Raw genomic sequence first — 24,442 nt, 5'->3', positions numbered from 1 at the left:
TTGCACCTTCAATTTTGCACACCAAATTTTGGTGGCAGTACCTGTAGGTGGAGAAGGTCTTAGCAACCTGTAATTTGAGCCTGGAATCACAAGGTTCACACAAACTGATTAAATTCAGTTGAGTTGAAAATTATACAGTTAATTTTGAATAGATGCTAAATCAATCTGACACTTCTTGATTAAGCTGAATTTTTACCTGACTGGTGGGTGCTTTGTTAATATAAGTTTATGTGCTGCCATGTATCTGCCAAAGTGTCACTAAAATTCTCTAGACACAGAATTTGGGAATTGGTTGTTTTATTTATTCATTTGTTATTTTAACTAGGTTGATTTAATTACGAAGTATGCAAACTACAAAAGTAACAAAATTCTATTTTGTTTGGTTGATACTGTGGTTTAAACAAGTGAATTTAGGCTGGGCGCTATGGCTCACGCCTGTAATCTTAGCACTTTGAGAGGTCTAGGAGAGGGTGGATCACTTGAGCTCAGGAATTCGAGACCAGCCTGGCCAACATGGTCAAGCCCCATCTCTACTAAAAATATAAAAATTGGCTGGGCATAGTGGTGTGTGCCTGTAATCTCATCTGCCTGGGAGGCTGAGGAATGAGAATCGCTTGAACCTGGGAGGCAGAGGTTGCAGTGAACCGAGATTGTGCCGCTGCACTGCAGCCTGGGTGACAGGGTGAGATTCTGTCTCAAAAATAAATAAATACGAGATGAAAAAAAAAAGAATGAATTTAGACGTCCTTATGAACATGCTCTGCCCAGTTTGGCCACAGGCTCCATCACTTCCCATTGTATTTCACCAGGTTGTATTACACACTGATGGTACTAGCTCAAGTATTTGGGCTTGCAACCTCAAAAACCAAAATAAAACAAAACAAAATCATGAGCTGACAGCTCTACTGTAGTCTGTATGGGATCCCAAATCCAACCATCCCTCACCACCTCCACTACCACCACCCTAGCCCAAGCTATTATTATCTCTCACCTAAAGTAATGTTATAATCTAATTATGGGTCTTTCTGTTTCTCTCACTGTCATAGCTCTATGTTCTCTACACAAAAGCCAGCTCAAACAGCTCATAACCCTCTCATAGCTTCCCATCTCATCGGAATAAAATCCAACAATTTTACCATAGGATTCATGCATGCTGTTTACAAAATATTTATAGGTCTCTGCATAGTGGACACATGGTAGAATTGTGCTCCCTGCCCACACACACCTGTCCCTTCTCTCCTCCTCCGCCATCATTGCATGTGGTTATATGACTAGATCTGGCCAGTGAGTTGTTTGTGGAAGTGCTATGTGTCCTTTCCATGCTGGAACATTAATTGCTGATATGAGATCTTTCAGAGATGTCTTTTCTCTGATAATATGTTTGGCAGTGATTTTGACAGTGGTTTCTCTGCCCATCTGTTTCCTGGGATGAGGCTGACACAGTGCAGAGCCTCCAAACTAACTGTGGTAGACATGATGTGAGCAAAAAATGAACCTTTCATGTTTTCAGCCGTTGAGATTCAGGGTTGTTTGTTACCATAGCATAGTCGGGCATATGCTGACTGCTACTCTGACATTTGTCTATAAGGCCTATGTGAGCTAACCTCCACCTATCTCTCTGACTTCATCCCCATCCTCTTTTATCCTCTCCCCTTTTGTTTGGCTCTATTTGCTTTCCTAGTGAATTCCAGCTTTCTGCCCAATACTGGGCCTTTGCACTGTTTAAGATACTTTATGGATGCATCTTTCCATGTTCCCTTACTTCATCCAGATCTTTGCTCAAAAGTCTCCTTCTTAGGGGGAGCATCCCTGACTACAGATCTAAAACAGCACCCTTTATTATTCTATTCTTATCCTGTTTATTTTTCTCTATACCTGAGATAGTTTTCCTTTATGATTTTACTTTTTGCTTCTAAAACTGAAGTATAAACTCCTTGATGGCAGGGACATTTTGTTCACAGGTGTTTTCCCAATAGCATGAGCAATGCCTGGGGTAGAGTAGATAGTTAATAAATATTAATATTTGATGAATTAATGAATTATTCATTCTTATCACACAACTATCATTCTTCTCATCTGAAAGTATGGCTTAACATGACCCTCAACCTACTCTACAATGTTATGTTATACTTTCAGAAGTAGAAAGCACAATGTATTTTATTTTCTCACCATAATGGTAGGTTAATTCACTTAAATGTTCTCATCTAAGGTGTCAAGAGAAAGCATCCTAACAATAAATAATGCCTTTGAGGCCAATGGGCTTGACCTTTGGGTTTCTCAGGTAGTTTACAGTCTCATAGTTGTTTCTTATGTGAAAATAATTCCAGAAGGAACTATGAGAACTGGCATGCACTGAAAGGCTGCACATACAGTTGAAATCCTTCATTCTTCTCAAAAGTGAATCTGGGTATCATTTATCTTGGAGGCATTGGCAGAGTTTTGCTTGGTCATACAAAGTTTATTGATTCTTTTCTAGCAGCCTTGCTTGAAAATTAATATGGAATTTAAGCAATGACCTCTTCTAGAAATAGTGAACACGTAATTTTTTATGCTGAGCCTTCTGAGCATCTAGTAATGGAGTATGGGTCACACTGAAATAGAAGCTTCACTTTCTAACCTCAATTTTACACAATACAATTTTACTTATAAAAGACAGCACATCTCAGTAAACTCTAGAAATATAAATTTGTAATTTCTTCCTACTTAGAGTCAGCCATACAATACAATTACCATGAGAAGATTGCTTTAAACATGCAATTATAAACATGGCATGATTCTATAAATTACCTGTAATTTATTTATAAATCTGCTGCAAGGGCTAATGTGTAACACATGCAGATATTTTTTTATGCTCCCTTTCCCTTCAGTTCTGTCATATCATTAGATAAATATACTTAATGAGGGTTTATTATGGAAATAAAATAATCTAAACACTATTATATGGTCTACTGTATTATGAAAGAGTGATTTTAAAAGCCTATTAAAGTCCCTGCTTAGGCTTGTCCAAGTTAGCATAAGTGAGGAATGATAACCTAGAAGAAAATTTCTATTTTGATTATTCAATCAAGTATATTCTCTTGTATTATTCAATCAAATCAGCAGTTTTCTCTTTCTGCTACTCGATGTCTATAAGTTACATTCAGATAAAACTATAAAAGTCAAGAGACTAATTTCTTCTTCATGGTCTGTCTATGGTATTAAAAAGACCAAGTTTGGAGTCAACTTTTTCACCCACCAAAAACACAGGAGAGAAACACATACCCCTTACAAAAGACTACTGTAAGTTCTAAGCATCAATTCGCTTTTTAAAAAGAAATATGTTAAGTATTAAATATTTGTAGCTAGATTTTGCAAGTTCTGTATATAGCAGGAAAATTTGTTGTGATATTATAGTCAAAGAGGTATACTTTAACCTTGCTGACAATGAAATGCTTCCATTTTGATTCGTAAAATGGGGTTCCCCTAGTAAGTGAGACACAGAGGGTAATTCATGACATTTTTGGATCACAGAAAGGTCTTTCTTACATATCTAATCCCAATCCATGTGACAAAATTTACCCACTCTACTATGCCCTCCAAAGAAAACAAACATTAATCAAGCTCTCCCCACTAAATTTCCCCAGAACTTGAGTTCTGGGGTCCTACCCTAATCATCTTTAGATCCTTAGCACCCAACTGCACCCTTCACCCACTAACTATTTGAGGTATTCTATATATAATGATAACACAAGTAAGCTAGCACCAGAAAGGTGTTAAAACAAATGTGAAGGAGAACTCAAAACAATTCTACCAGGATCCCACACAGTATGTATGCATTTACATGTACAAATAGAAATGACTGGAGAAAAGTAAGGAAAACGCGATGTTGGAAATGCTGTATCTTTCTACATAAGTAACACTGATATGTGTATCATCCACAAGGTATTAGGTACCCCATAGTTACAGCATCTGGACAGGCGACTGTATTTTTCTGTTACTTTTCTCATAGTCTTCAAAGGGCAACCTAGCAGAACAGTTTTCAAGAAAACTCCCTCCTCCTTTTTTAATTTTTAATCTTTTTTTAAAGGCAAATGCTGCACTACCTCCCCCGAAATAAATTATACTAACAATTTCAACAACCTCAATATATGGAAAAGATAAAAGTAAAGGTGGAAGAGTCACTGTGCTGATTTCTTTTTACATACCGCATATGGCAGCCATCATGGCAATGTTTAAGGCCATTACAGAGAACTCGAGGGCTCCTAGTTAGACAAGCAGTGACCCAGATCCATAGGAAATAGATATTTTTCAATTGCACTAGACAGATGCATATATATCGATGTTGCATTCACTAAATAAATATATAAAGATATAAATTGACTATATATGTATATATATACACACATATACTCACACACACATATATATATATCTATATGATAGAGACCATAATTTGGTTCCATATTGTGATTGTGGAAAACAAGTGGTGATATATTTTTCCTCTATTGGACATATTTTCAGAATCATGCCTGGGGATTTATATGCATACCCTGTGCCATTTATAACAGTGCTGCAAATAACGAGGATTATGCTCATTAGCAAACATTGCCACTTTTTTGAAGGGGATGCTAGGCAGACATGGCTGAAATGAAAGTCTTTTTTAGACAGAAGCGACAAACCTGGAAATAGGAATCTATATCTTGGTCCTGTGACTGTTTAGTGCAGTGTTTCATGAGCTAAAAAAGAGAGAGAGAGCACAAGAGAGAAAAACGGTGCTTTGTATAATATCTTACAAGCACCGCAAAGAAATCTGATGTTCATCTTAAACAGGCATAGCTATGATTTTGCCATCTAGTTTCTCAAAAATATTCACTGTATCTAAAGAACTTCTATCTTGAAAAAGGGGAAAGGGGAACTTAACCAAACGTTCTTTTGAAAAATCTTTTCTCTCTACTGGCAAGTTTGGACAAATAATTGACATGAAGGGAAGATAGCTTTTTGTAAGAAATTAAAACTTCGTTATCAAGTTGCCCTTCAATTTTCTCAATCCCCATCTTACCCCATCTTCTCATCTGTGTAGCCTGTGTTGCGTTTGCGGTTGTTTTTCTTAAGGATAATTTTTGCTTCTAAATACTGAGAAAGAATAATCAGGTGCTTGAGAAGTGGTGTCTCTGCTCATCTCCCCACACGTGACTGCTTTCTGTCTGGTGCTTTGTCATGGTGCCTCCAGAACAGACTTCCTCAGCTTCCTTTGTTATCCTCGCCTGATAAATAAACAGCACAAAATTACCGAACTTATTGTGGTAATTGAGAGAAGGGAACGGAATGCTGAGCCTGCCCCCCTATCTGTTACGCTGCCATTGCAAAAGTTGGGCAAACCTGTGCCAAACCTCAGCTGATGGTGTAACATCAGCCCCTCTCCTGTGCACCCCCCTTTATTGTCGTAGCCCCCCACCCTCCACGATGATTGCTTTCTGTCCATCTTGAGCTGGGTGTCAGTTCGTTTAGATTTACATCAAGTAGTAAATTAAAATAATCACTCAGCAAACACTCTGAGCTCAGTTTTCTCTTTCAGTCAGGAGTTGCGCGAGCTGCTCGAAGCATTCAAGCAGAAAATATTGCTGTCTAGATATTTGTCCTCTGGGTGATAAAGGAGGCATTGTCTTGGGACCCACTCAGGCCTCGGAGCCGATCGTCGCTGTGCATCACAGCTGTGAAGTGCGCTTTGTTATGTGTCTGAGGATTCGGGTTCAGGACCTTGTTTTTCTTGAAATACCAGACTGATCAGAGCTGCATATGTTCGGGGGAAATCAGGGGTCGGTGGTTCTCTGTCCACATTTTTACTAGATTATTCTTGGACAGAACTCTGGGAAAATACCCTGCAGCATAAACCATCCCAAGAGTTTTGCTTTGTTTTAATTCGTTTTCTTTCTTTCTCTTTCTTGCATCTTTATTTTTTTTCCTTCCATATTCTGCATTGTTACAGTCCTGGAAAATGCTGGAGTTTATCTGCATGAGTCAGAAACAAAGGCTTACGGCATTGCTGCTTCCTTTTGCTTTGAACCTGGTGCCATAATGTACTGAGTTATAAACCTGCTTCTTTGTGTTCTCGTGACAGTACATCTATCTGCCCATTTAGAAATCAAAATGCAGAGTTCAGTCACCTGGGATGAAATATAGAGTGGGCTAAAGAGGCTTTTCACCATTTGCAAATGATCAGTGAGATCTTGAAACAAAACAAGGAGTTGATAGGAGAAAACAAATCGGAAATTTTGCTCTGAATGAGAATTTTTTAAAAAAGATAATTATCACTTGTAAATCTTAAAGTCATCACATTTTTATTTCAGCTATTTTGTAGGTATGCTATTGCTAAGAGTGTGAAGAAGTGAAATATTTGTTACTCTAAGTAGTGACAGAAAAACATTAAATGTTAAGGAGCATGGTTGCAGGCGTAGGAATGAAAATTGAAATTTTTAGTCAATTATCTAAATTTTTACAAATAGTTCTGCATGCTTGGCTTATTGACTACTCTTATCAATTTTTGGCTAGAAATTTGGCATAGTGCTATATTTAAGCCAAGCTAGCTACAGTGAATGTGCTATTTGATATATTCCTTATGTCTGTGCTCTGGCTAAATATACATTTTTCAATTATAAAATTCTCCATTCCTACATAGAAAGAACATTACTATTATAAGCCAAAAAGAAATAAAGGAATGGGATGGACATGTATGTATTACAGGCACATATATATGGTCATGTGCATGATGTACTCATGAATGAATGATTTCATGTTCTTGAATTAAATGAGTTCCCCTTAGGGATGTTTTCATGGTGACCCCACTGCAGCCAGCTGCAAAGCTTACCCTTTCGACCACTGTATCTATAGGAACCAGAGGTGCCATTAAAACCAGCAATGCTAAGTCCTTAGATTATGCCAATGAAAATAAATTGAACCACCACAGTAAAATCATAGATGGCTTCCAGTCATATATTGTGGTTTGTGATGTTTTATGTCCAAGTCCCAATTTAGTTCATAAATATAGGTAAAAGGAACCAAACTAGAAAATTTGGTTCTGATTTTCCTGGGCTCCAGAGCCAGAGTCTTATTTAATTCCCCTGTCTATCACTGATAGCTGAGTAACCTTGAGTAAATTACCTAGTCACTCTGATACCTCAATTTTTCCATCTGTGCTTTGGAAATATTATTAATAGGCACCTCATAAGTTTGTTAAAATTGTTTAATGAATATTAATGCTTAGAATGATGTCTGGCACATAGCTAATATTCAAAAAATATTTTATTAGTGATGATGATGATAATAATGATAATAATTTCTACAACAAGAAAAAAGGTAACACTTATCTAGGAAACACAACTAAGGTGGAATAATAGATTTGTCCTACTTTTCCAAGGTTGGTATACACATTAATATTAGGTTGTCCTGGGGCTGGGTGAGGTGGCTCACACCTGTAATCCCAGCACTTTGGGAGGCCGAGGCGGGTGGATCACCTGAGGTCAGGAGTTTGAGAGCAACCTAACCAACATGGTGAAAACCCATCTCTACAAAAAATAAAAAAATTAGCTGGGTGTAGTGGCACGTGCCTGTAGTCCCAGCTACTCCGGAGGCTGAGGCACGAGAATCACCTGAACCCAGGAGGCAGAGGTTGCAGTGAGCCAAGATCGCGCGGCTGCACTCCAGCCAGGGTGACAGAGTGAGACCCCATCTCAGAAACAAAAACAAACAAACAAACAAACGAACAAAAATTAGGTTGTCCAGAATAAGAGTCACCGTTTAACCATTTACTTACTGTGTGCATGGGCAAATTATTTTATTTTCTATGTAATAAGATAATAACCGGTTACTGTGGCTGTTGTAAAGATGAAAATAGACCGTACACATCACTTGCTTAGTACCTTGTGTGGCCAGAAGGGCTGCTCCTAAGTTGTGTTATTCTCCAGGCCAAAAATTTAAAAAGGTCTCCTTTTTTATAACCAGTTTGATTTAAAATAATATTACAAACCTCAAGAGCCAGTTATTAAAAATTTAGAGAAAAGGGTAGAGAAGAAAATCTTACATATTTTTTTCTTGTGTAATTAACGTGTGTGAAAGCTTTTCAGTGTCCAGGCACCATCTGTTCAGGTGCAAGAAACTTCTCTTTATGTTTTTTCTTTTACTTTTTGATTTTCAGAATTACTGGGTCTGACTAAATCACAACTCCCACCGTGAAAAAAGCTAGCAATGCTGATATTACTTACTCTGCCATGACTCTTCAGAACTTGTATATATTGATATAATATTGATGATCTTGCTTCTGAGCTTCCCTAGTACCATTTTGTAAAAGTCTAGTTATAATAGGACTTGTGTCACTTCATCATCCATTGCACTGTTTGTAGATATTGGTTTCCAGTAATTCTCTCAAAGGTTGTTTTTGTGCTTCATTGATGATGACCACGATTGTAAGTCTTACCCAGAGGATGCAGAAAATGTGAGGAATAACTTATTCCCTGATCATATTAAGTTTACTGTTCAGAATTCTATAGCATACAAATAGAAACAATATATCTTCCAACCATGCTGTCTCATGAACTAATTGGGCTGTAACATTGCATTCCTAGAATGTGATCTCTTTCAATATTGTCTGCATCTGTACCTTCCACTCACTTCCACTAGCTAGAAGGGTAGAAAACGAGGAAGGCACTGAGTGAGAAAAATAGTCCCATTTGTACAAAAAAGTCTGTCCTTTGACCAGCATGGCCTAAATCTATCCAGAATTTCATGATGTGACCACATCAATTGGAGGCAATAAAGAACATTAATGGGAAGGCCCCCTTGTTGTGTGGAGCAGTGGTCTTGGAAGCCTCAGGGGAGATAGTTGCAGCCACCTGGTAGATTGTCTAAATATGGTACAGAGCCTGCAGAAGGAATAGGATGACTGTTCTGGATGCCAACAGTAACGGTCCCGTGAGTAAGTGATGTCTGGGGTTACCTCCACTCCCTCAGGTGCTGTAGCCTGAAGCCAGCACTGTGACTGGTCAGAACATGGGTGGATAAGCATGGATCACACATAGTTCAAGCTCAAGGCTGGCAGTGGACTATAGGTAGTCCAGAGTCCTAAACTCCTTCTGTGTCTGATTTGAAAGTCATACAAAATCAGCATGTCAGCACCATTATGACATGATACTCCTAAAGAAATACTGTACCGGCTAGCAGGAAAAATACATTCACCAGGTCACTTTCCTGGAAGCAGATGTCCATCCATGTGGCTTCAGGACAACCCCACAATGATCCCATAGGCTCAAGCTCCAGAGCTCTTGGGGCATCTGGTTGGCCCCATAAGTGCAGAAGTGAAATGGGGTGTCAGAGCACCCCAAAGGAAAAGGATGAGTCAGGACTCACAAGAATCTGTATCTGAGTTCTGTTAGACCTGCTCACATGCTATCTGTGCCCAAAGAGAGATTTAAATAAATTTAAGAAAAATTTGAGACTGAAACATTTTTTGACGAATTGGAGTTTCTTTTAACGTGGGAAAGAGAAGGAAGGAAAGAATAGGTATACAAAGCAGAGGCAACAGCCTGAGCACAACAGAGTGGAATGCAAATGGTCTAGTTTTTGAGGGAAATGCAGGGGCCAGTAGGGGCACTGAAGTAGGTGCAGATAGAGATTAGAAGTGAAACAGAAAAGTTATGTGGAGATCAGGTTTTGAAGAGCTTTGAGTACAAATTATATCCTTATATATTTAAGGGACTTACTTTATGCCAGGCTCTGAGCCTTAGAGACATTATTCCAGGTTTTGGGGGGAGAAGAGTAAATTGTTGAAAGGTTTTCAAGCAACACAGTGATCTGTGTTTTTGAAAGATTCCACTGGTGGAACTTTAAGGGTTGGATAACAGTGGACAAGACCATGAAAAAGGAGATTAAAGAGCTATGATATTTAATTCATCACTTCTGGAGAGTGATGAAGAGAACCTCAATTAGGATAACAGAATGAGAATGGAGAAGAGGGAAGAATTCATTATTCTTGTAAAGGTAAAGTCAGCAAAATTTGAAGACAATTGAATGAGTGCTGGAGGAATAGACTGGTCACTTAATGTCTCTATAACTATGATAGCTGTTCATTAATTTAGTTCATAAAATTTTGTGAAGCGATGTGTCTCCAAGTGCTAGGCCCTGTGTAGGAAATACAGAAGATAGAGGAGTTCTGATCATGATGGGCTTTCAGAGGTTAAATATGCAGAGAGCTGGGCCTCTCCCTGAGCAGGCATGGGTTCCAGAGTCCAAGGATTTGTGTTTTTAACAATTGCCCCAAGTAACACTTTTCATCATGAGAGTTTGGGAAATTCTTCACAAAATAATGCATTTGGTTTTGGATGTGTTAAGATAATCTACATAGAGAGAAATTATACATGAATACAGATATAGGATATTCTACTACATTCACATAAGCATCATAGGCAGAAGATGTTAAAAGGAGGTTTGCTAAGCTACTCTACAAGGTAAAACAAATAGAAGAAGCTAAAACCATAAGGAATATGCTCTCTGGACAGTGTCCCTCTCTGGCACTGAGAAATGGGGCTGGAAACTTCTGCCAATAGAAATGTCTCGTTCATTGACTGAAAGATTGATTCAGCCTCCCACCCAAATCCAGCTTCAGGCTTTTGTATCAATTATGGTGATTGATATTGTGATTTTTTGTTTTACAGTGCAGTGCCTGCTATGAAGCACACACAATGCTTATCTGCTGCTCCATTGGAAAGCCAATAGCAAAGAAGGGAAAGGACCTTCTGATTGGAGAGTGGAGGAGTGAGTTAGAAGATGGTTTTATGTTTACTGCAATGCCCTTTGTCCTCATCAGAACTGTGAAGTGGAATTTGATTTTGATGCACTCTTTAACAAGGATGCTTTGTGTTATCCATGCAATCCCCTACTACTCTGAACCACAACATACACATGCTACATCCCAAAAGCCAGAACCCCCAAAAATGGGTTGTTCCTGGTTTCAGCTTCTAAGATCTAGCTTTCTTTCTCTCAAAGTCTCATTTATCCTTTTCTCCCAAAGGCAAAGCTGTTTTTATCTGATTACTTGATTTCTATGAAAATTTTAGTGCATTTTAATGACTTTGTAGTTTATCTGCCCCAGATAACATGCACTTTAATAGGAAACTTTTACAGAGACAGTGTCTTAACCAAAAGAATGACTTAATGACGAAATTTCAGGTAGATGTTTGTTCACATAGAGGGAGGCTAACTAACCAAGTCGAGTAGAGGATGAACAAGGTTTAGGGAATAGTTCTTTTTATAATTTAAATTTTAAAATTTTAATTATAAGCTCTAAATATTAATGCAGGCCATATCAACTTCTTTACTGGACTACTTAGGACATTTAAATGAGATCACATATATAAAGCCCCAGCTCTAAGACTTGGAATTCAATAAATGTCAGTTTTTTCCTTACACCCTCATGCCCATATGGGTGACTGTGGGTTGCCCTGTAATCTTTTGCTGCATGTTTCTTTTTTTAGATTATTCAGTTAAAAATTCTATTATTTTATTCGGAAGAGATAAGGCTTAAAGAAGGAACCAGTTTATTTATTGAGTGCCAGGTTGTAGGACTGGGGATTATATATGTATTATCTCACTTAAATGCTGGCAAATAGTCTTGTTAAATAAATAAGTTATAAAAATACAGTAGAAACAGTTGCTACATGGCATGATTAAGGTGGGGATTCTGGAACAATCATCTTAGGGGTGTGCCATGCTGTTCCTGTGAAAAATAAGTAACTTGATGATTATTAGAAACAATAAGACTAGTTTGCCTTAATTTTTTTATATGTAGAGAATCTTTAAAAATGGAGGCTTTCTGCTTAGGTACTCTCCAGATTGGCACTCCAATTTTGCCAAATGCTCCTAGTATCTGTTACTCTGACTGAAATAAATATACCATGAATAAAATGCTCAAGTTTCAGAGTATGGATATTATGATGATATCACCGTAGTGTCTCAGATGCCTTTCCCTTCTTTCACTTTCTCTTGCTCAGGGGTATTCTGAATAGTAGAGGGTTGTCAAAGAACTGTGTGCTGGTGGAATGAAGTTGAGTTACCATGCTTTCCTATTCACCTATTCAAACCTGACTCAAAGTGAATGCATATGCTGTGCATTGGAAATGCTGTCACCAGTGTTCTGGCCGTTTGTAGGTATCAAATCACTAACCTTGCCAACGAATAAGTTTGTGAACCTTCTTTTCAGAGGTTCTGTCTCTGATATTTCAGAACCATTCAATTATAATTCTGATGCTTTCTTTTATGTGGCAGTCATGGGTTGTCAGCAAGGATAGAATTAAGAGAGGTACATGAAGTGTGTTACGGCGGCTCATGCCTAAGGATCTCTATTTCTTTTGTTCATGGTGACAAATGACAGCCTTAAAGATATTTGTCCTGATTCCTCACTGTCCCTATGCAGGTAAAAAACTTTCATTGAAGTCAAACAAGCTTCATTGAAGTTAATGGGAAGTAATGCCCTTGAAGGGAAGGGAGAACTAGGGTGATTAATTTTAATTAGCCAAATATAAACAAGCATGTGTCTACAAATAGTGACAGGAAAGTGGATATCTCTGACTTTTAACTTAGCTTTGGGGAGCTAGGTATGGCCATTTTGTAGAGAATCAGATGAAACTAAACTATTTCAACTCAGAAACATAAGAATGCCCATAAAAAATAAAATCCATTTTCCCTAGCTGTATCTCTGAACTTCACCTTCAATACACTAATTCAACAAAACTCCTAAAATATTACCACACATCAAACATGTTTCAGGCCTTGGGGAGAGAAAGATGACTACAACTGGAACCCCATATGGGACTCACTTTTAGGTCATGGAAATACCTCAGTAAACAGTTGTGGTACAAGTCATTTGTTAGTGTCTCTATCATTCATTTATTCATTGATTGGTTCATTCAAGAAATATTCGGCACAGACTTTCTAAGTGTTTTGCCTCTGTTCCTATAACAGAGCATGTGCAAAGTACTACTAGAACCAAATGGGATAAAATTCTTGTTTTGCATGACATGGTGAGTTATAATCATGGAAAGATTCTTAGAGAGAGTGTCACTTGAGCTTAGTTTTGCTAGCATTTAGTTAGGCAAAGTAAAAAGGGAAAGATACAAGAATGTGGGAACTATATAATGAAAGGTATTTATTATTTATCAGGGAAATGCAAATCAAAACCAAATGCAATACCACCTTACTCCCTCAAGAATAGCCATAATGAAAAAATAAAAAAAATAGATGTTGGCATGGATATGGTGAAAATGGAACACTTTTACACCATTGGTGGGAATGTAAACTAGTATAACCACTATGGAAAACAGGAAAACAGTATGGATATTCCTTAAATAACTAAAAGTAGATCTACCATTTGATCCAGCAGTCCCACTACTAGGTATTTACCCAGAGGAAAAGAAGTCATTATACGAAAAAGATATTTGCAGAGGCATGTTTATAGTAGCACAATTTGCAATTCCAAAAATATGGAACTAGCCCAAATGTCCATCAATCAATGAGTGGATAAAGAAAACATGGTATATGCATACCATGGAATACTACTCAGCATAAAACAGAATTAAATAATGGCATTCGCAGCAACTTGGATAGAATTGGAGATTATTATTCTAAGTGAAGTAACTCAGCAATGGAAAACCAAACATCGTATGTTCTTGCTCATAAGTGGGACCTAAGCTACGAGACACAAAGGCATAAGAATGATACAGTGGACTCTGGGGATTTGGGGGAATGTGTGCGAGGAGGGTGCGGGATAAAAGACTGCACATTGATTACAGTGTACACTGCTCAGGTGATGGGTGTACTAAAATCTCAGAAATCATCACTAAAGAACTTATCCATGTAGCCAAACAACACCCGCTCCCTAAAAACCTATTGAAATAGAAAACAAATTATAAAAAGGAAAGGTGTGGAAGCACAGAAACTCATAGCATGTTCAGAAAATATTTGAAAATGCTCTAGTGTAAGGGTCAGCAAACTACAGCCCAGAAGCCATATCCAACCCACCATTTGTTTTTGTACAGCCCATGAACTAAGAATGTTTTAAAATTTTAAATGGCTAGGGGAAAAAATGAAAAATAAAAAGAAGACTATTTCATGGCATGTGAAAATTACATGAAATTTATATTTTGCTTTCCATGAATAAAAAAGTATTATTGAAACACATCAAAAATCATTCATATGCATGTTGTCTATGGCTGCCTTTGTGCTACAAAGGCAGAGTTGGGTGGTAGTGACGACAGAGAATGTATGGCCCACATAGCCTGAAGTATTTACTATTTCCCCCTTAATGGAAAGTTTGCCAAACCTTACTCTAGTGTATGAGGTGCTGGTATATTGAGAAAAAAATTATGAAGGATCTTAAATATTATTTGAGTGAATATAAACATTATCTTGTGTGAACTGGTGAATACAATAGTTGAAGGATTTATCATTATGTTAAAAATTAACATTTTGGTGAACTTATCATTCATTTGATAAAATCCTCCATTCAAATGTAAGTGCCACATGACCATTGAGCCATAGTCAGGTTAGTTAACAAATCTTTACAATTCCTAAAGAGAATTAAAAGGTAGTTCAAGTATGTCTCAAGGCTTATAGGTCAAACAGAAAAAAATGAGTTTTAGGTTTAGAAAATCCCAAAGTGGTCATTTGGCACAGACAGTTTTCTGAGAAGAAAAGTCTGACATGTACCTACTTTATAGCCCAGTAGCTAAAGACTAAAAAAAAGAAAAAGAAGTCATTTTATTTAAGCCATGTTTCCAATATTTTCGAACAAGAATGCTCCCTTTAAGGCCAAAAAAAATTTATAGGCCATTTTGCAACAGTAACAGTTGTACACATGTTGTAAGAAAATGTATAACGAAATCATGCATTTTAAATTAATTTTAATTTAAGATGCTTTTGTATACACAAAAATAGTAGTACAAATGTATGTAAACCTTATGCAATCTTTTGAATAATATTTGGTACGTGTGGTTTTAGAAACTCCTTAAAAAACTAGGGGGAACCAAATGTCCATGTTAAAAAGCCTAGGAGTCAATTGATGTACAATGCCATAGAACTATTTTGACTGAACTTCTTAATTAATTAAGTGATTTGCATTTGCTTGTGTGATTCCTTATAGCCTGCTCATATTTGTTTTAAGCCAAAGAAAGCCAAGTTTGTTATTAAAAATATCATCAAAACCAAAAAATTTGGTTAATCATATGCTAGGTAATTTCTGGACCTGATTGGATGATTTCTTCTACAATTAATTCCTTGAACAGCTAATTGATTTGTTGCCAGAGAAACAGAAAAAGGTCATGCTAAAATCCAGTCATACCACATGCTCCATTTTGGGTTCTGGGACCAACCTATTCACTTACCTTTTATCCAGATAAATTCTAAATTTGACTCAGAGATAACTTACAGAACAGGTCAGAAAATACTAATCTTTTGCATTGTAAACAACAAAAAAAATGTAGGTAGCTCTCCCTTTTTCAAAGTTTTGTTTTTGTTATTTTATTTTTTAAAATATTTAGTGGCTTAGGAGATACATGAAAAATGAAAGAAGAAACACACCTTGGCAATAAACTGATAAATTGATGATATCATCAACACTAATCATGCCACAGAAGCCTTCAACTACAGGATTAAAAAAGCACCACTGAAAATACATTACTCTCTGGCTTTCTCTTCAGAAAACTAGGCTAAATTCAGCTTAAAACTGCATTTGGTGACTCCTTTAACATTTTGACTGAGGGGTGATCGGGAGGTCAGTGTGGAGGTCAGGAGTAGGGCAATGTGATGAAACGTCCATTTCATTGTCAACCATGCATTTGAATGAAGTTCTTTTTTATAGGCGGAGTAAGAACTAAAGGCCAGTAGGGAAAGCCTGGGTTGTCAATTACTGCGTGTTTTATGTCTTGAATCATTGGCCCTAGAACCTGAAGAACTCTTTCTGTCTGTTTGTTTGTTAAGAATTGACCCAAGATCCTTTCTCTAACCCCTGAATATGCAGTAAACTTCAGAGTTACTATGTTTTTTATAGTTATGATTACTACTCCCAATGTCATTCAGTTTACATGTTGCTTTTAACATTTTTATTACCATCACCTCTAATCCACTTGACTTTTCACAATAGTCCTGTATTGGTATTTCCAGTTGACAGATGAAAAACATACTTGGTTGTTTATTTTAAAAGACTAAGGAAGACATTTTCACTATTTCAGCATAGGATATTTCTGTGAGTTCATAAAAATCCAACTGTTCTTAGTTAGATCTCCTTCTAGTATACATCTTGTAGCCAAATAAAACGACTATATTTGGTCACATCATACCCCTACCTGATCACCATACGCCTAGCTGAAAATTAGGTCAAAGATGGACTAATAATAGTTTGCTTGGTTAACAGGCAGTTTTGCCCAACGAAATTAATATTGTTTATTAATGAATGATGAATCCTAGATGATAAAGGTAAGGAAACTGAATCAAACACATAAAATCAGAAATTCAACAAATATCCATTAGGAACCTTTTATGGACAAGGCATTATGCTAGACACTGAAAGATATATATTAAATAATATAGTGCATTCATCTTCAAGATGTTTTACAAATCCATTGAAAGAAATGTATTAATTTATTGAAGCTCATAGCGAACCTTGTCACTGAATCTTCATTCTAATCAAAGCATTATCAGGGGAAAAAAGTCAAAACGATTGCTACATTGAAAGATAAACAGAGACTATATAATAACTATGATAAATATGTAGTTATAATCTTCTCTAAATTAAGCTTAACTGAAAAGTTATGTACTTACAAAGGCCCCAAGTCTTGATCATAAAAGACTCATGGAACCCTATAAAGAGTGCTAAAGATCATTTGGGTAAAACATTTTATTCAAGGCTATATAGTGGAATAAGAACTAGTCACCACCAGGCCTGCCCTAAAAGAGCTCCTGAAGGAAGCACTAAACATGGAAAGGAACAACCAGTACCAGCCACTGCAAAAACATGCCAAATTGTAAGACCATCAAGGCTAGGAAGAAACTGCATCAACTAACGAGCAAAATAACCAGCTAACATCATAATGGCAGGATCAAATTCACACATAACAATACTAACCTTAAATGTAAATGGGCTAAATGCTCCAATTAAAAGACACAGACTGGCAAATTGGATAAAGAGTCAAGACCCATCAGTGTGCTGTATTCAGGAAACCCATCTCACATGCAGAGACACACAGAAGCTCAAAATAAAGGGATGGAGGAAGATCTACCAAGCAAACGGAAAACCAAAAAAGGCAGGGGTTGCAGTCCTAGTCTCGGATAAAACAGACTTTAAACCAACAAAGAACAAAAGAGACGAAGGCCATCACATAATGGTAAAGGGATCAATTCAACAAGAAGAACTAACTATCCTAAATATATATGAACCCAATACAGGAGCACCCAGATTCATAAAGCAAGTCCTTAGTGACCTACAAAGAGACTTAGACTCCCACACAATAATACTGGGAGACTTTAACACCCTACTATCAACATTAGACAGATAAACAAGACAGAAAGTTAACAAGGATATCCAGGAATTGAACTCAGCTCTGCACCAAGCAGACCTAATAGACATCTACAGAACTCTCCACCCAATATTAACAGAATGTACATTCTTTTCAGCATCACACCACACCTATTCCAAAATTGACCACATAGTTGGAAGTAAAGCACTCCTGAGCAAATGTAAGAGAACAGAAATTGTAACAAACTGTCTTTCAGACCACAGTGCAATCAAACTACAACTCAGGATTAAGAAACTCACTCAAAACTGCTCAACTACATGGAAACTGAACAACCTGCTCCTGAATGACTACTGGGTACGTAACGAAATGAAGGCAGAAAATAAAGATGTTCTTTGAAACCAATGAGAACAAAGACACAACATACCAGAATCTCTGGGACACATTCAAAGCAGTGTGTAGCGGGAAATTTATAGCACTAAATGCCCACAAGAGAAAGCAGGAAAGATCTAAAATCGACACCCTAACATCACAATTAAAAGAACTAGAGAAGCAAGAGCAAACACATTCAAAAGCTAGCAGAAGGCAAGAAATAACTAAGATCAGAGCAGAACTGAAGGAAATAGAGGCACAAAAAACCCTTCAGAAAATCAATGAATCCAGGAGCTGGTTTTTTGAAAAGATCAACAAAATTGATAGACCGCTAGCAAGACTAATAAAGAAGAAAACAGAGAAGAATCAAATAGATGCAATAAAAAATGACAAAGGGGATATCACCACCGATCCCACAGAAATACAAACTACCATCAGAGAATACTATAAACACCTCTATGCAAATAAACTAGAAAATCTAGAAGAAATGGATAAATTCCTCGACACATACACCCTCCCAAGACTAAACCAGGAAGCAGTTGAATCTCTGAATAGACCAATAACAGGCTCTGAAATTGAGGCAATAATTAATAGCTTACCAACCAAAAAAAGACCAGGACCAGATGGATTCACAGCCGAATTCTACTAGAGGTACAAGGAGGAGCTGGTACCATTCCTTCTGAAACTATTCCAATCAATAGAAAAAGAGGGAATCCTCCCTAACTCATTTTATGAGTCCAGCATCATCCTGATACCAAAGCCTGACAGAGACACAACCAAAAAAGAGAATTTTAGATCAATATCCTTGATGAACATCGATTAAAAATCCTCAATAAAATACTGGCAAACCGAATCCAGCAACACATCAAAAAGCTTATCCACCATGATCAAGTGGGCTTCACCCCTGGGATGCAAGCCTCGTTCAACATATGAACATCAATAAACATAATCCAGCATATAAACAAAACCAAAGACAAAAACCACATGATTATCTCAATAGATGCAGAAAACACCTTTGACAAAATTCAACAATCCTTCATGCTAAAAACTCTCAATAAAGTAGGTATTGATGGCATGTATCTCAAAATAATAAGAGCTATCTATGACAAACCCACAGCCAATATCATACTGAATGGGCAAAAACTGGAAGCATTCCCTTTGAAAACTGGCACAAGACAGGGATGCCCTCTCTCACCACTCCTATTCAACATAGTGTTGGAAGTTCTGGCCAGGGCAATCAGGCAGGAGAAGGAAATAAAGGGCATTCAATTAGGAAAAGAGGAAGTCAAATTGTCCCTGTTTGCAGATGACATGATTGTATATCTAGAAAACCCCATCATCTCAGCCCAAAATCTCCTTAAGCTGATAAGCAATTTCAGCAAAGTCTCAGGATACAAAATCAAGGGGCAAAAATCACAAGCATTCTTATACACCAATAACAGACAAACAGCCAAATCATGAGTGAACTCCCATTCACAATTGCTTCAAAGAGAATAAAATACCTAGGAATCCAACTTACAAGGGATGTGAAGGACCTCTTCAAGGAGAATTACAAACCACTACTCAATGAAATAAAAGAGGATACAAACAAATGCAAGAACATTCCATGCTCATGGGTAGGAAGAATTAATATCATGAAAATGGCCACACTGCCCAAGGTAATTTATAGATTCAATGCCATCCCCATCAAGCTACCAATGACTTTCTTCACAGAATTGGAAAAAACTACTTTAAAGTTCATATGGAACCAAAAAAGAGCCCTCATCGCCAAGTCAATCCTAAGCCAAAAGAACAAAGCTGGAAGCATCACGCTACCTGACTTCAAACTATACTACAAGGCCACAGTAACCAAAACAGCATGGTACTGGTACCAAAACAGAGCTATAGACCAATGGAACAGAACAGGGCCCTCAGAAATAATGCCACATATCTACAACTATCTGATCTTTGACAAACCTGACAAAAACAAGCAATGGGGAAAAGATTCCCTATTTAATAAATGGTGCTGGGAAAACTGGCTAGCCATATGTAGAAAGCTGAAACTGGATCCCTTCCGTACGCCTTATACAAAAATTAACTCAAGATGGCTTAAAGACTTACATGTTAGACCTAAAACCATAAAAACCTTAGAAGAAAACCTAGGCCATACCATTCAGGTCATAGGCATGGGCAAGGACTTCATGTCTAAAACACCAAAAGCAATGGCAACAAAAGCCAAAATTGACAAATGAGATCTAATTAAACTAAAGAGCTTCTGCACAGCAAAAGAAACTACCATCAGAGTGAACAGGCAACCTACAGAATGGGAGAAAATTTTTGCAACCTACTCATCTGACAAAGGGCTAATATCCAGAATCTACAATGAACTCAAACAAATTTACAAGAAAAACACAAACAACCCCATCAAAAAGTGGGCAAAGGATATGAACAGACACTTCTCAAAAGAAGACATTTATGCAGCCAAAAAACACATGAGAAAATGCTCATCATCACTGGCCATCAGAGAAATGCAAATCAAAACCACAATGAGATACCATCTCACACCAGTTAGAATGGCGATCATTAAAAAGTCAGGAAACAACAAGTGCTGGGGAGGATGTGGAGAAATAGGAACACTTTTACACTGTTGGTGGGACTGTAAACTAGTTCAACCATTGTGGAACTCAGTGTGGCGATTCCTCAGGGATCCAGAACTAGAAATACCATTTGACCCAGCCATCCCATTACTGGGTATATACCCAAAGGACTATAAATCATGCTGCTATAAAGACACATGCACACGTATGTTTATTGTGGCACTATTCACAATAGCAAAGACTTGGAACCAACCCAAATGTCCACCAGTGATAGACTGGATTAAGAAAATGTGGCACATATACACCATGGAATACTATGCAGCCATAAAAAATGATGAATTCATGTCCTTTGTAGGGACATGGATGAAGCTGGAAACCATGATTCTCAGCAAACTATCACAAGGACAAAAAACCAAACACTGCATGTTCTCATTCATAGGTGGGAATTGAACAATGAGAACACATGGACACAGGAAGGGGAAAATCACACACAGGGGACTGTTGTGGGGTGGGGGGGAAGGGGGAGGGATAGCATTAGGAGATACACCTAATGCTAAATGACGAGTTAATGGGTGCAGCACACCAACATGGCACATGTATACATATGTAACAAACCTGCAAGTTGTGCACATGTACCCTAAAACTTAAAGTATAATAATAAAATTTAAAAAAAAATTAAAGAAGATTAAAAAAAAAAGAACTAGTTTATCAGTCAGAATACCTGGGTCTAGTCCTGGCTTTGCATGAACTACTTTGATCTTTGAACTTAGTCAAGTTACTTAAAATCTTCTTTAAAACAGTTGTGGAGTTTGAGTAGAAGAACTAGGCTTCTTTTACTTTAAAACCTCCATTACTTTAAAGTTTTGAATTATGAACAAGTAAATATTATAAGATCTATGTATATGCCAATTTTATCCATGTTAAATAAGGTCCCCACTACTTATTTTCCACTACAGGAGGACAAAAATGTAATGTAGAACCATGGTTTGATTTTCCTAGACTTGCTGAGAGTTCCTCTCTACCATGGTAATGAGTAGAAGTGACCAGTTTTCATTATTGCATAGATTAGAATAGATGATTCTAGAAATAGTGGAAACTATAGCAAAGTAGAAGAGGAGGGTAGAGAAGTGAAGAGGCTTGCAGAAAAGTTTTGTTTTTCAGCCTATAAAAAGACAATTTTAGCCACTCAGCTGGGCCTTTTACATCAAACGTCTGAATCAGAGTAACAAGTGCATATGTACTAATGAAAAATTTCCCGAATAGAGGACCCACTACATTATTTCATTAAATTAGAAATACAAAAATAGCTATTTAATAAATTAAATCACAGTTTTAACAAATATTTACTAAAGAATCATGAAGTATTGCCTTGGCTTCTAAGATGACTAATAGGGATTTTCAACTTCGCTAAGCTTAGTTCTTTGTAAGAGGAAAAATCTTAGTGCAATATGAGCAAGAACGCTAACCCTTGGAGTTCCAAGGGGTCTTTATCTCAATTGCTTTTAAATAGTGTTAGGTGTGCCCAACCAGAGGAACCAAGGTGAAGAAGAAGCTTGTGTGGACTGACTGTCGGGCTGACTGATAATTCCTACTGAGATACATTTCAATGCCATCCCACAACAAGATGCTGGGATTGGATTTAAAGCCAATGTAAGCTTTAAATGGAGTTTTACTGTGAAACAAAACACCTGTCTTTCATCCCAAGCTAAATTGACAAGCAATAATTTAGTTGTCTAAACTGAGAGCTTTCAGGATTCCAAACTGCATAATGTCAAAAGACAATGTATAAAGTTGCACTTGGAAGTTCAAAGGTAGAATGCCATGTAGGCAAACATATTATATGACTGGTCTTTTCCTCTCTCTCTTTAGTCCTTTCTTCTGTCCCCTCTCCCAGTTTCCTTTGCTACTATTTTTTGGGGGCTGGTGGGGGGCTGGTGAGGAATGTGGGGGAGAGAGATTGTAACTATGCAAATTGGTGAGTAGGTGACAACAAAAGCATTTTCTCCCTTTTACTTTCCACAAGGTGAGCACTTCCTGTGTTCAACTGAATTAATCAGAGATTGCATCTACCAAATAGAAATAAAAGGAAAGAAATAAAGAATACTTAAGCAAGATTACTAAAGTCCTCCCTACATAAATGTAAAATAATATAGCCTGAATTTTGTAGCAACTTTTTCCATACAAATTATTCTGTTTCTTCTATCTTCCACTTCAGTCGCATTTGTTAAAATCGGGGTACCTGACATCGGAGAGGCTAAATTTAGTCCCTTACACGTGACAACATTTTACACTTGTCCCTCAATAATTTCTTTTTAGGGTAAATAGTAAAAGTAACCATGGCCTTTCTTTCTCCAAACTAAAATCTCTCTCTCTCTCTCTCTCTCTGTCTCTCTCTCTGTCATCCACACACACAGGGTATTTCTTTTACTTTTTTTTTTTTCTTCTTTTGAGGTTCACAAGCTATCTTTTCTTCCATCTTCTTTCCCAAAAGAAAAAATGAGGGAAGCAGGGTCGATTAGCAAAATGAAACAGATGCTGATACAAAAGTAGTGAGCTAGTTCTGATTGGACTTTGCCAGCTGTCAGTGAGCATTTCTGTGTTTTGTTAATGAAGTGGTATTCACTTTTCTGGACTGGCATTGGCTGACATGTTTAGTATAATGAATGCTAAACTGAGTCTAGATCATTTTTTAAATCATAGCTTAGGGCTTAATAGCCCTTTAAATGAATTCTATAAACAAGATAGTTGTTAATTCTCAATCAATGTATCACTAATCATCGAATAGTATTAAAACAAGAGACCGTCTTTTACAAACTCAATAAACCTTATTAAAATTACCAAATTATCCATTCAGGGGTTATTTTCTCATTCAGAGAATGTCAAGATTTGAACAGAAATATATTTGAAGATACCTGTTTCTGTGGATTAGTAAAGGAGATGTGTGTTTGTGTGTGTGTGTGTATAAATGTGTGTGCCTTCATAAATTAATATGGCCTCAAGAAATGAGTAACTAATATAGCCTTAAATCTGAAGTCATTAATAAACATGTAAACTGTATATCACAGTGAGTTCCATGTGTCTTTAGTTTGCTGACACCCACAAGCAAGCATTTCATGAGAGGAACCTAAGTATGGTGAAAACTAGAAAAGTATATGTAGGCTATTCTTTACAACAACAACAACAACAACAACAACAAAATTCTCCCTTTTACTGTCACACTATAACAATACAGGCTATATTATTTTGCATTTATGTTCAGTGTTTTAAAATTCATCTACAATTCCACAGACTCAACACTTGGGGAGTAGTTTAGTGATTCTAGCTCACCCCATCTCTTCTACTGTACTGCAACTCTGCTTTACTTTCTCATGGAATACTAAAATAGTGCCTGGCATATAGTACATGGTAAATATTTGTTTCATAAATGAACAAATGCAGGTGGAAGATGAAAAGAGATGTCAAGGCAAATAACATTTATTAACTATCTTTTATTCTCAATGTTAAGGTGTGTTTGGGACCTATTATTTAATTCTAATAGCAATCTCATTAGGTAGGTAGTATTATTCTCAGGTGTAATATTTAATTTTGAAATTTAATTATATATAAACTTATATTCAAACACACATTTAATATTATTCTAAAATGTAATTTCTTAATTGAATTAATTTAACAGTTATATGAATAATATTTAATATTTTATGTATATAGTTTTAAAAGTCAAATGATGATCAAAAGCTTACAATGGTAGTTTTTGCTCATTTACCCCTCTTCCTCTCCCTCTGAGGCCAGTTTCTCCAGAAATGTATTCTTCAGCTTTTTGTCTAGGGGTATTATGATGTTTGAAATGCCTTACAAAGCAGTGACAAATTTAGCATATGTCTTCAGAAGAAAGGTAATACTAGAAGTGTGTTGACAGATAAATGAGATTTATCCCTAGTTAGATGAGGACAGAGAGGGACAATT

General features: G+C 36.9%; 1 long non-coding RNA gene across 3 annotated transcripts in view; it reads right to left on the bottom strand.

Moving 5' to 3' along the window:
* The window catches only part of LOC109025656 (uncharacterized), a 147,805-nt gene that overhangs the window by 5,723 nt on the left and 117,640 nt on the right, over window positions 1-24,442 (bottom strand). For 2 of the 3 annotated variants that reach the window (XR_008677254.1, XR_008677253.2), the window contains exon 3: window positions 5,039-5,243. This is a non-coding gene — a long non-coding RNA (uncharacterized lncRNA). Of the gene's footprint in view, window positions 1-4,670; window positions 4,716-5,038; window positions 5,244-24,442 lie in introns of those variants that run through there. The other variant, XR_008677255.1, reaches the window with a different exon arrangement.

Source organism: Gorilla gorilla, chromosome 12 (genome assembly GCF_029281585.2).
Source record: "Gorilla gorilla gorilla isolate KB3781 chromosome 12, NHGRI_mGorGor1-v2.1_pri, whole genome shotgun sequence".
NCBI classification, from domain to species: Eukaryota; Metazoa; Chordata; class Mammalia; order Primates; family Hominidae; genus Gorilla; species Gorilla gorilla.
Note: the sequence above shows the minus strand (reverse complement) of the source record. Positions and strands in the feature narration are given on the sequence as shown.